The sequence below is a fragment of the Ornithorhynchus anatinus genome, chromosome 5 (assembly GCF_004115215.2).
Source record: "Ornithorhynchus anatinus isolate Pmale09 chromosome 5, mOrnAna1.pri.v4, whole genome shotgun sequence".
NCBI classification, from domain to species: Eukaryota; Metazoa; Chordata; class Mammalia; order Monotremata; family Ornithorhynchidae; genus Ornithorhynchus; species Ornithorhynchus anatinus.
In genome coordinates, this window is record NC_041732.1 from 41,281,060 (window position 1) to 41,293,617 (window position 12,558).

Below are 12,558 nucleotides of genomic sequence, written 5' to 3' on the forward strand. Positions count from 1 at the left end.
GTGTCTAATTCCCACTTATGTACCCTTTCCCAGCATTCAGTAAAATGCTCTGCACAGGAGTGCTTGATAAGTACTATTACTACTCTGATAGAGCTACCAGTTACAACCACTGAAAAACTGATCCAAAAGCAATACTCAACATACTGAGGAAAGAACCTGAATTGGGGCTGAGTGCATCAAAACCAAGAAATGACTGAGACTTTATATTGGGACAGGACACCTCAAAGCTTAGACAATACTACTGTTCAAATTTCTTATGAAACATTTCACTTAATACATGAATTAGAAAAACTGACAAGATCATGTGAGAACTGAGATAATATTGTTCAAGCAAAAAAGGTGTTCTACTTATTGACATCTCTCTCTCCATTTACTGACTTTCCACTCTCCTTGTCTAAAAAAAAAAAAGCCTTATCAAGAATGACCTGGTGATGCTCACCAGAAAGAGGTGTCAGATTCTGTCTAGAATTCTTGGCATTTAATCAGAGATACTCTGCTTTGACAGCTCACTGGGAAGGGTAGAGAATAACAACTAGTACAGATCTTTTATATGTTTGTCAGCTGGAAGAAGGCATTTGACTATCTCAAATTTAAGATCATCTTCAATGCACTAAATTTCCGTGCATTAAAACTAGTATATTAAGGGTCTGTACTAGTAGAACATTTGTAATTCCAACAGCTGTAAGAGTAAGAGAGGATTTATCATTAGCTCTACAGCTGCACTTCTGGATCTGAATGACTACACTACATACAGTTCAGAGATATATCATGCCACAGGGGATGATGTGGCCCAGGATAGGATAAAACTAGACATCCAACCAGCCCAGTAAAGCCAATTCCTTCCCTTGTGCACATTCCATTCCTGCTCTGCCCTTTTCTAAGCAGTTTTTCTCCCGCTCCCCACCCCAACCTTGCCCTAACTGCCACATGTTCTCTTGAATTTTGCCCTTGATAAACAGCTTAGAGGAGGCTCACTATGGCTGATTAAAGACAGGGTAGTCCCTGCTGCCAATGGAGTCACCCTCAGGAGCCCTCATCATGGCTACCCTGTTTATTTTGTTAATGAGGTCTACATCCCCTTGATTATGTTTATTGTGATTATGTTGTCTTGTTTTTGTCCGCCTGTCTCCCCCACTTAGACTGTATGCCTGTCATTGGGCAGGGATTATCTCTATCTGTTGCCAAATTGTACATTCCAAGCGCTTAGTACAGTGTTCTGCACATAGTAAGCGCTCACTCAATAAATACTATTGAATGAATGAATGCTTAAAGCCACAGGAACCCACTGCCGCAGTAGCTTATGGACACCCTCACCACAATCAGATCATGCACACTCTTGCCCAGCTCTCTGTCACCGTGATCAGGTCCTGCATAGCACCACACCCCCAGTTCTCACTTTAAATATCAGTGTGGCCCAGTGGAAAGAGCACAGGCCTGGGAGTCAGAGGACCTGAGTTCTAATCCTGACTCTGCCAAGAAGCAGCATAGCTTAGTGGAAAGAGAATGTGGGTTCTAATCCTGGCTCCACCACATGTCTGCTTTGTGACCTTGGACATGTCACTTCACTTCTCTGTGCCTCAGTTATCTCATCTGTAAAATGGGGATTAAGACTGTGAGCCCCATGTGGGAAAGGGTCTGTGTCCAACATGATTACCTTGTATCTACCCCGGGGCTATAGAACAGTGCTTGGTACATAAGTGCTTAGCAAATGCCACAATTATTATTATTATTGCTCTGTGACCTTGAGCAAGTCACTTAACTTCTAAGTGGCTCAGTTTCCTCAACTGTAAAATGAGGATTAAATCTTACCTCTCCTACTTAGACTGTGAGCCCAATGTGGGATAGGGACTGGATCCTACTTGATAAACTTGTATCTACCCCAATGCTTAGATAAGTGTTTGACACAGAGTAAACACATACCAATTACCACTGGAGGGGGGAAAAAAAGCCATGCCTCTTTTCCCAGCATAGAGCAGATGTGAGGTGGGTGGGGACAGTGACTGTTTCGGTGGGTAGATATGGCCTTTCCTTCCCTTCCCCTTTCTCTTCCCTTCCCCTTTCTCTTCTCTTTCTTGATGGGATCTCAGAGATGGGAGGTGGAAAGAGGCTGAGAGATGAGCTAGCCAAGCTGGTAGCAATGGTTGTTGAACAAAGTTCAAGAAATGCATAAAATTTTGGAATGCAGGGGGAGGGAGCTGAGTTCAGGATACAAGAAAGCAGGAAAAACCCCTATGAACATGGGAGGGGGCTGGCAGGAAGATTTATAGTGTAAGTTGTCTGTAGGGCTGGTTCTGGAATGGAATGTAGCTAACTGCATGTATGTCTACAGGTAAATGTGACGCGTGAGAGCCATTTGTAATCCATCCTAGTTTTAGAGGAATATCTCAAGGCTTTATTGTGGCATATACCTATATAGGTATTTCAGAGTCATCATCTTAATGAGCAATAGAGGGAGGCCTTCCAAATCTCTTCACCAAACTCCACAATATCTCCGTATATACATACATACATGTACAACATGCATAGTGTTCATGGAAAAGTTGCTGGTTCAAGCTTCTCCATCTCTCCCTATGCCGATATTTGCATTTTCCAGCTTAGGTAGCCGTTCCCTCCCAGCTGTTCTACAGGTTGAATTCTGGGCAGCATGTGGAAGAGCTTCAAACAGATCTGGTTTGGCCTTTTCCAAGCTTACTTCATTGAATCTCCCTTTCCTGGTTGATCTGCCCATTGAATTATTTTCTCTATAAAAGTCAAGAGAACTGAGCTGCAGAATCCCAACTGGAAAGGCCCCTAAATGCCTGAAGTGCTTGGCTTCACTTCCATCAGTCAGTAACTTTTTTTGCCCCCTGCTCCTGCTTTATCTTTGTTCTCTGCCTTGAACTAGCAGGAGGAAATTGTGTCAACTATTTATTCAGGCAGAAAATTGCTTGGAAACAATGGGGAGGGAGGAAAAAGATTTCTCCTTCAACCCACCAGCCGGACAAGGAGAGACTGTTTTCTTTTCAAAGGGCAGGAAGTTCAGCCCAGTCAAGATGTACTATGACCTCCTTATGCCCCTGAATTCTGGAAGATGTTTTCAGAAAGATTTCTACTCTGAAAGGATGGGGAGAAACCGATGTTGTTTCTTTCTCTTCCCACTAGAGGGTTTATTGAAGGCTTACTTACCAAACAGAAGATGAGGTTTTGATTTAAACTATTTTCACCCCTTCCAAATAACCCTTTGAGAGCAAATCTTCTTGTTTAGTTTTGAATCTTTGGTATTAAAAAGTAAAACATTTATGAACAAAATCTGGGGATATAGAGATGGATTTTTTTTTTTACAGATTTACTATACTTACTGAAAGGGACCAATAGCAACTACAGTACAGATGATACTGCTTAGAGACATGGGTGACATCAATATCTTTAAAGGACTGAAACAAAATTTATCTTCCACCTTTTTGCCATATCCTAGAATTGTCCTTTAATTAAGGCATCTGGGCAAATGGAAATCACATAGGTAGTGAATATAGTTTATTTTCTCATTGACTAGAACAGTAAACCCACCTTATGGCAGCAGGAAAAAAAAATCTCTGGCCAAGAAGACTGGAAATAAACATGTTGAAAATCAAATGTATGCACAGGGATGTTTCCCCAGTAGGCTCTGTCAGTGATAATGGTAAGAAATCATGGACATTATATCCATTTATGTTGTCAATTAAAAAAAACCCAATACATTCAACAGTGAGTAAAGAAGAATAACAATAGTTTCACCAGAATAAAATGTCATTTTTGGATGACAAATTGTCCATGAATCCTAAAAGGGAATTTTCCTGTAGTGTGTGATGTGAAAGTTAGGTCTACAGTATAAGCCAAAGGAAAAAAGCTAGCTATTATACATACCAAGAAGAGTGGAACAAACCAACATGCAAAAATATGTTTGCTAAAACTGAAACATAGGAACAATTGTATGGGTCAAACAGAGATCTTGATGTTTGGACCTGTTTGCAAAGGAGACAAGATGTCTCCTCTAGTCTGTAAATTCATGGGCAGAGATTGGGTCTGTTATATTTCTATATCATACTCTCCCAAGTGCTTAGTACAGTGTTCTGCACACATTAAGAGCTTAATAAATACAATCGATTGAAGATGTCTTTGCAACCCACAAACTAGTTCACCTTGACCTTACTGTAGACCCAAAGTCCCTGAGGCAATGTTGGGAGCAGAGTGCACATCAGAAAGAAATGGCATTTACTTGGTATTTTTGGTAAAACTTTTGAGGAATCTCTGTGGATTAAAAGGTATTTGGCTACAAGATTCTCCATCCAATAGGTTTCTTTCATATAGTTCAACTACCAGATTTTAGTACTAAAGTTCTGGGACCTACTTTGCTGACATCTTTGGGTTTTTTAAATTCTATGAAGGACTGGTTAAATGACTCATCTCCTTCTCCAATCCCTAATCCTTTGAGGTATTTTGAGTTAGAGAGATTAAAAGTTCACTTTAACAGCTGTTTATTATCTGTTTACCTCAGGGTGTCTTTCTGCTGAATCATATCTGAAAGAAAATTATATACACAGGTACCTATTTAAAAAATCTAATTCGTAATCTTTGATTTCTTAGTCCAAATTTACATTGATATTTGAACATGAAGCTATATTGTGTGTTTTGGGATTGTCTCTCTTGCTCAACTGTACTTTCCAAGCGCTTAGTACAGTGCTCTGCACACAGTAATAGCTCAGTAAATATGAATGAATGAATATTTCTGTTTGTCTTTTTTTTGGGTCTTGGGAAAACATCAGTGCACTTTGTATTTTTTCCTATAGAAAAGCTCTATAGGAGTACTTACCACATTTCACTTTCATGGAACCAATAAAGACGGCTAATGAGGGAATCCCTCAATAGTTAGTTATTTGAAGTTATCTAGATGATGTGCCCTGAATTCGGAAGATAGTGTTCAAAAGTATTTTGGAATGAAATGCTTGAGAATCTGAATCTTACTCAAACTTGAATGAGTAGACATTTAAGGTTCAAATTTGGGAAGCCCTACTCCTTTGACTCTACAGCATAAGTCTCCTCCTTCCTCTTCAAGTCTTCCTTTTTAGGGTATTCTGACTGTAGACTGTAAACTCCTTGTGGGGTGGGATCATGTAAACCAACTCTATTGTACTGTATCTTCCCAAGGACTAGTACAGTGCCCTGCATACAGTAAGCACTTAGTAAATACCACTGATAGATTGATAGTGTTTCAGTCAACCTCAATTGAATCTCAGTCAATCTCAATTGAATTTGAGAACTTATTGATCAATTGAATTTATTGAGCATTTATTGTATACAGGTCACTGTACTAACTTGGGAGAGTAAAACAGAGTTAGTAGATGCATTTCCTGCCCACAAGGACCTTACAATCTAGAGGGAGAAACAGGCATTAATGTAAATTAAATAAATTACATAAGTGCTGAGAGTCTGAGTGGGATGAATAAAGGGTGCAAATCTAAGGGGAAGGGTGATGCACAAAGGTGAGGAAGTAGAGGAAATGAGGGCTGAATCAGAGAAGGCCTCTTGTAGGAGATGTGATTTTTAATAAGGCTTTGAAAATTCATTCATTCATTCAATAGTATTTATTGAGCACTTACTATGTGCAGAGCACTGTACTAAGTGCTTGGAATGAACAAGTCGGCAACAGATAGAGACAGTCCCTGCCATTTTGACGGGCTTACGGTCTAATCGGGGGAGACAGACAGACGAGAACAATGGCAATAAATAGAGTCAAGGGGAAGAACATCTTGTAAAAATAATGGCAACTAAATAGAATCAAAGCGATGTACATTTCATTAACAAAATAAATAGGGTAATGAAAATATATACAGTTGAGCAGACGAGTACAGTGCTGAGGGGATGGGAAGGGAGAGGGGGAGGAGCAGAGGGAAATGGGGGGAAAAGAGGGTTAAGCTGCGGAGAGGTGAAGGGGGGGTGGTAGAGGGAGTAGAGGGAGAAGAGGAGCTCAGTCTGGGAAGGCCTCTTGGAGGAGGTGAGTTTTAAGTAGGGTTTTAAAGAGGGGAAGAGAATCAGTTTGGCGGAGGTGAGGAGGGAGGGCGTTCCAGGACCGCGGGAGGACGTGGCCCAGGGGTCGACGGTGGGATAGGCGAGACCGAGGGACGGTGAGGAGGTGGGCGGCAGAGGAGCGGAGCGTGCGGGGTGGGCGGTAGAAAGAGAGAAGGGAGGAGAGGTAGGAAGGGGCAAGGTGATGGAGAGCCTTGAAGCCTAGAGTGAGGAGTTTTTGTTTGGAACGGAGGTCGATAGGCAACCACTGGAGTTGTTTAAGAAGGGGAGTGACATGCCCAGATCGTTTCTGCAGGAAGATGAGCCGGGCAGCGGAGTGAAGAATAGACTGGAGCGGGGCGAGAGAGGAGGAAGGGAGATCAGAGAGAAGGCTGACACAGTAGTCTAGCCGGGATATAACGAGAGCCCGTAGCAGTAAGGTAGCGGTTTGGGTGGAGAGGAAAGGGCGGATCTTGGTGATATTGTAAAGGTGAAACCGGCAGGTCTTGGTAACGGATAGGATGTGTGGGGTGAACGAGAGAGACGAGTCAAGAATGACACTGAGATTGCGGGCCTGTTGGGAAAGTGATCTTCTGTTAGCTATGAAAGGGGAGGCAGTTTCAGGCCAAAGGTAGGACATAAGCAAGGGGTTGGTGGTGAGTGGTAGCGAGGGCAGGTAATTTGGAAAACTCTTTCCCACATTATTCAATCACAGAGGCAGTGCACTTGAACTCAGCAAGGTGAGACCATTATCTGCACTCAATTATACAAGCAGAAGCCATAGTCTCTCAGGAAGCAACCTAACCTGGGCTAATGTTTTAAATTTCTGCATTCTTTGTCCCTTACTCTTTGGAGGGTAATATACTTTTAGTAGTGAGACTTGGAAGACTGTGTTGGTAACCACACTCAATAGGGTACAGATCCAGATGCATAGGAGATGCAGAAGGGAGAGGGTATAGGGGAAATTAGGGCCTAGTAAGGGAAGGCATCTTGGAGGAGGTGTGATTTTACCAAGGCTTTGAAGGTGGGGAGAGTGATGGACTGACAGATATGAAGAAGGAGGGAGTAGCATGCCAGAGGCAGGATGAGGGTTAATTATTCATATTTATTGAGTGCTTACACTCTGCAGAACACTGGTACTAAGTGCTTGGAAGAGTATAGTATGAGAGTTTGTAAACACAGTCCCTGCCCACAGAGAGTTTACAGTCTAGAGGGGAAAATTAAACAGTGGTATTTATTCAGTGCCCACAGTGCACAGAATACTGCACCAAGCACCTAGGAAATTAGAGAACAACAAAGCTGGAAGACATGATCCCTGCCCACGAGGATCCCTTAGTCTACAGGGGAAGATGAACCATTAAATAGATTAAGGGTAGGGGATAATAGAGTATAAGAATATTTGCCTAAGTAGGCCTTCCCAGAATAAGCCCCATTTTTCCTCATCTCTCACTCCCTTCTGTGTTGCCCTGACTTGTTCCCTTTGCTTTTCCCCCTTCACAGCCCCACAGCACTTATGTACATATCTGAAATTGTATTTATTTGTAGTGACATTTGTCTCCCCGCCTCTAGACTGTAACTCGTGGTGAGCAGGGAATGTCACCGTTTATTATTGTATTGTAGTTTCCCAAGTGCTAATCCAGTGCTCTGCACACAGTAAGCACTCAGTAAATACAGTTGAATGAATGAATGAATGTATGTGGGGAATGTATCAAAGTGCTTAAGGGGTGCACAGCCAACTGCATAGGTGAAGCAGAAGGGAGAGGGTGTTGCAGAAATGAGGACTTACGGAACGTTTCTCGGAGATGATGTGATTTTAGGAGGTTTTGAAGGTGAGAAGAATGATGAACTATTGGATTTGAAGGGAGAGGGAGCTCCAAGCCAGAGGGATGAGGTGGACAAAGGGGTGGGTGCGGGATAAGCAGCATGGCTCAGTGGAAAGAGCATGGGCTTTGGAGTCAGAGGTCATGGGTTCGAATCCCTGCTCAGCCACTTGTCAGCTGTGTGACTTTGGGCAAGTCACTTAACTTCTCGGTGCCTCAGTTACCTCATCTGTAAAATGGGGATTAAGACTGTGATCCCCACGTGGGACAACCTGATTCCCCTGTGTCTACTCCAGCGCTTAGAACAGTGCTCGGCACATAGTAAGCGCTTAACAAATACCAACATTTTTTTTTTATTTATTTATAAGCAAAACTGAAGTATAGAGAGTTGGTTGGCATTAGAAGAGCAAAGTGTGCAGATTGGATTGTAATCAGATATTAGTGAGGTTAGATAGGAGGGGAGAGAGCTGATTAAGCCTAACGCCTTAAAACATGCATATAGAGCATTCAAAATATTGCTGACTTTTGTGGCATTTCTTTAATTTATCTAGAGGAATATTTAGTGGTCAGCACTCTCAGTGGATGCTGGGAATTGGTGCCAGGAGGTTAGGGGTAGCCTTCGACAACAGATCCATTATTTGGGGCTGAAAATCAGCAACTCCATTTTTTATAAACTAAAGAAATCCATTTATTGTACACTCACTGCCTCCTTAAATTTTTTTGTCTAGGGAAGGAAGGATAATACAATTAAACAAAAGCCTCAGATAACTGTGTTTAAAGTGGAGCTCCAGTGGCAGAAAGGAGGTGAGGGTTTACCCTTAAATTTCTGCATTTCTTTCCGGTTGCTTAATTTTAGGGAAAATGAAAGCTCAGAATTTATACATTAATTGTAATTAATTTTTTGACAGGCACTCAACAAGAATTCTCCTATGTGGCCAATTTTACTACTTTAAGGCTTCACTAAAAACAAACAAAAAAAACCCTAAATATTATTTCTCTCTGGACTTTAAGCTTGTTGTAGGCAAGGAACATGTCTGCTATTTCTGTTGCATTGTACTCCCCCAAATGCTTAGTACAGTGCTCTGCACATAATAAGCGCTCAATAAGTACCACTGATTGGTTATTTGGCCAACAAAAGTTTATCATAGTGCATTATGAAATCAGATGTAAAATGTTAAACATCCAGTTAAAGGTCATTGTGTGCATTATAAGTGTATATGTTCGTAGTTCTTTCTAAGACAGTTAAAGAATTTGTTTTGAAAGGATTTGTTCCTGAAACTTTTTAAATCAATGTCAAAACCATAGGGTATAGGCCAAATAAAATGGAGGAATAATAAAGTAGAAAGTTAAAAATGAATGGCATGAAGCCTTCTAGGACTGCAGTTTAGAATTTTAATTTCTGGGACTCTGTATCCTCCAACATGCATAGCAGAGTGGGAGGAATTTTATAGGATATAAAGTGTAGAAATAGAAGTCCTGGGGTGTGTCAAAGCTTATAGTGGTTTAACACCCTCCATCTGACTGGGCCTGAAGAACAGGTGCCTCAAATGTAGCACACTTGTTCTGAGCTACAAGGGAACCAAGAAGCATTTATTACTACTCCAGGCAGTCCAGGTTTCTGCATTTAATTGTGAAGGGTAACAAACTCGGGACTCTGTCAGATAAGGCAGTCTTCCTTCCCTTAGTCTAAATTGGGACTTAGCTAACTGGATGCACTCACCGACCCCAGCCATCATAAATGTGCACTAAACTAATCATGCAAATGGTCTAAAGCTACACACTTGAGAAGTCATTCACCCAAGGTTCACATATAATTTTAAGATAAGACAGGGCCATCATGGAAAAAAGCATCCGAGGTCACTGATAATAACCTTCCAAAGAGGCTGCATTTGAAATGGTCATTTCAATTTCTCTTTAAAATAGGGAGTTTAGGCCAAAAACCTAATTACCAGCTTCGTATTTTGTGCAAATGTAAGTAGAAATGCATTTCTGAGTATCAGCTGCATTATTTATTGTTATATTAGGTGATGCCTTCTCTGTGGAGACACGCTGTAATTTGCATTGCTCTGTTTCCAGTCAAGCAAGTATTTAAGCTTGTTTCACTTTTAATGAGACAGTAAGGCAATGGTGCTTAAATATATTAGACAACAGCCTTCAAACCCCTTCAAATTCTCCTCCAGAGTAGAGAGCATCTCAGGTCAAAGAGGAAAACTGGTAATTGGAAAGTTAGAGACCTGGGAAATGTAAGTGTTCTTCTTGGCATTTCTTTCCATCCCTTTCACTTCCAATGAAGGGTGAATATTGGCCTGGACTTCAGATTTAGAACATAGTTTCATTCGTTGTTGTAGGAAATTTGAGCTAAGGAAAATGAGGGAACTATGAGAAAGGAATCTGAGTCACTTTTGTAATCATTAAAAGATTCATTCCTGAAGCCGAACCCATCTCTTCTATATCGTCTTGTTCTTCCTGAAGATTGGGAAGAACAATCAACTATTTAGTCGAGTAGTGGATTGCTAATGAATGCTGTTAAGTGTCTGAGTAGTAGGGTGAGCTGAACTGCAAGCAGTTTTCATGGAACCCACGTCTGACCCTATTCCAACACAGATGAATTTTCCTAGAATGATCCTGGGCATGATCGTATATGTTAGAAGGAAGGGAACGTCTTTTATTTCATCCATCTTTTTAGAGGCTTAAAGAAAATCAAAGGAGAGGAGAAATAATTCCATTTGTCTTTGTCCTTTCCCTCGCCCTTAGATTCGTGTCTCTTTCTGGTTTCAGGACTTCTTCTAAAGATAATTAGGCATTTTTTATGTCAATCTGTTGGTGTCTAAAATTGTGTATCTAATTTTTCTGCATTATGTCAATCCAGCTGACCATGCCAAGAAGGCAGATGTATTTTAGAGTTGTCATCTTTGGTGAAACAGAAAACACAACAATTGGCTTTAGATGGAAAACCCTGAATCTAAACTAAGAAGGGCCATTGCTCAGAGCAGTTGGCTTTAACTGGAAAACCTTGAATCTAAACTGAGGGCTATTGCTCATAGATTTTCTTACCTATCCAGGATATCTGAGTCATTTATGTTCTGGAGCCACTGGGATGGACCATATGACCAAATAGAAAAGTAGCATGGCCTGATGGAAAAAGCATGGACCTGGGAGTCAGAGAACCTGAGTGCTTATCCTGGCTCCACCATTTGTCAGCTGTGTGACCTTGGGCAAGTCATTTAGTTTCTCTGTGCCTTAGTTCCCTCATCTGCAAAAATGGGGATTCAATATCTGTTCTCCCTCCTACTGAGATTTTGAGCCCCACATGAGACCTTACATCTTGTATCTATCCTGGTGCTCAGTATAGTGCTTGGCAAATAGTAGGCACTTAACAAATCCACAGTCATCATTCTTAATTATTATGGCTTTTGAAGACCCCCTTCCAGCTCTGCTATTCTCTGATTCTGGGAGCCTCTGGGCCTCCTCCCAGGAATGTGGTTCAGTTCTAGACAGGCTGCAATGCCTTAATGTTGTCAGGTTATTTACCAGTTCTCTTCTTGAATACACTGTAGAGCACTGCTGCTCACTCTCATTTCTTAGTATGTTTCCCTGCTGTTCTTCTTACCCCTTAACATCTGATTTTGGAGGAGGAGGGTCATGAGAATTCAATTCATAGTCACTTTGGGTGTTCTGGTTGGGAAGATGGTTTAGAGGTTGGAAGAATGAAAGGAACCTGGCCTTGTAGTAGGAGAGATGGTATTTATTAGGCACCTATTGACTTTTGTACCCTATAAAACAGAGAAGCACAAGGTACAGTCACCCTGCAGGTGGCACTCTGTGCCAGGGAGAAAGAGGAAAGGATGGTGGGGTGAGAGAAGTAGAGGAAATAGAAGAAGAGAATAAGGGTTTATAGCTTCTCTGAATTGAACTTGGAACCAAGACAAGAACCTGGTAAAGACAGGATCTTTGGTCTTATCTTCCCTTTTTACTTTTCTGTCCTCCCCCTCCCCCTCAATATACCTCTTTCTCTTCCGTGCCTTCCATTTTACTCTGACAGGTGCCTTTCCCCTGATCATCATTGGATGCTCTGTCACTCTCCAGTTCTTACCTTAAGCATTCAGGTTCCCAGGGCATCTGTTGTCTCCAACATGCACTTTCCCTTTTCCCCTTCTAATTCCCATTCTACAAAACAAGAAAGAGACAAGAAAAAGAGAAAAATTGTCAGCCCTATGCCTCTAGGAGCATGGTAGTTGTCAGCTGTTTACCTGATATTTAGACTGGTTGCTGAGTCCTGGGTCATTGTAAAGGGGACTTATTTTTGTGGTTTTACTCACAAATGAACTATTATTTTGAAATACTTTTAAGAATTGACATAGGCTAATATCATGTAGCTCACACTGGGGATTAATATCCCGAATCGGAATCACCACTGAGTTGTGTTTATTCAGTTTGATTTGGAATATTTCAACCTCTTTGTGATTTAACCTCTTCTCTTTTGAAAACATCACTAAGAAATGGCAGCCATTGTGTTGATCTCTTCACCATCATCTAATATTCAAGTGACCCACTGTGTTTGCCGTAAGATCGAATAAGAATTTGAAGGGAAGAGATAAGACTATTAAGAAAATATGTTTCACTGAGGAATTACATATAAACTCCCTTTTGGTTTTGTTAGAGTTGAAATCAAATCAAGTTCTCTTGAAGGTATTTTTTCCCTCTGATTGCAATGGAA

The 12,558-nt window shown here is 41.3% G+C and overlaps 1 protein-coding gene across 4 annotated transcripts in view; it reads left to right on the forward strand.

The window, feature by feature from the left end:
* The window catches only part of CSGALNACT1 (chondroitin sulfate N-acetylgalactosaminyltransferase 1), a 258,159-nt gene that overhangs the window by 126,056 nt on the left and 119,545 nt on the right, over positions 1-12,558 (forward strand). Inside the window, exon 1 of one of the 4 annotated variants that reach the window (XM_039912018.1) lies at positions 8,581-8,645. The exons of the other annotated variants lie outside the window; for them this stretch is intronic. The gene's annotated coding sequence lies outside the window, so the exon portion shown is untranslated. Of the gene's footprint in view, positions 1-8,580; positions 8,646-12,558 lie in introns of those variants that run through there. 4 annotated transcript variants of the gene reach the window in all.